Genomic DNA, 739 nt, shown 5'->3' on the forward strand with positions numbered 1-739 from the left:
GAGCAGAGCAGCAGCAGCAGCAGCAGCAACTGCAGCAGCAGCAGCAGCAGCAGCAACTGCAGCAGCTGCTGCTGCTCCAGTAACAATAGTTAGTATTCGCACCAGCAGCAACAGCAGCAGCAACAGCAGCAGCAAGCAACACCAGGGGCACAGCTATAGCAATACTACCAACAGCAGCAGCAGCAGCAACAGCAACACTAGCAGCAGCAACACTAACAGCAGCAGCAGCAGCAACAACAACACTAGCAGCAGCAACACTAACAGCAGCAGCAGCAGCGGCAACAACACTAGCAGCAGCAACACTAACAGCAGCAGCAGCAGCAGCAACAACAACAACACTAGCAGCAGCAACACCAGCAGCAGCAGCAGCAGCAGCAGCAGCAGGCAGAGAGTATATTAGTGCTGAAGCCTATCTAAATAAAAATAGTAATAAACAACAAATAATAAATAATAATAAATAATAAATAATAATAAATAATAAAATAACAAACAGCTGCAGCAGGGACCCAGCAGCAGAGCTGTCTTGTGTGGTGTATATACACCTCAGGCGCTGCGGCAGCAACAGTTCATCCTTTGCTGCTGCAGCTGCTGCTGCTGCTGCTGCAGCAAAGTTCCTGCTGCTGCTGCTGCTGCTGCTGCTGCTTTGCTGCGATACGCACTGCCGACGACAGCAGCAGCAGCAGCAGCAGCAGCAGACCTTCGGCTGCTCTGAGCAGAAGGAGCAGCAGCAGCAGCAGCA

The 739-nt window shown here is 51.6% G+C and overlaps 1 protein-coding gene across 1 annotated transcript in view; it reads right to left on the reverse strand.

The window, feature by feature from the left end:
• EMH_0009000 (uncharacterized protein) overlaps nt 1-739 on the reverse strand; it is a gene marked incomplete at both ends in the record, with an annotated part of 3,516 nt that overhangs the window by 2,552 nt on the left and 225 nt on the right. The gene's annotated exons all lie outside the window — the stretch shown is intronic.

The sequence above is a fragment of the Eimeria mitis genome, genomic scaffold, assembly GCF_000499745.2.
Source record: "Eimeria mitis Houghton genomic scaffold, Emh_scaff350, whole genome shotgun sequence".
NCBI lineage: Eukaryota > Apicomplexa > Conoidasida > Eucoccidiorida > Eimeriidae > Eimeria > Eimeria mitis.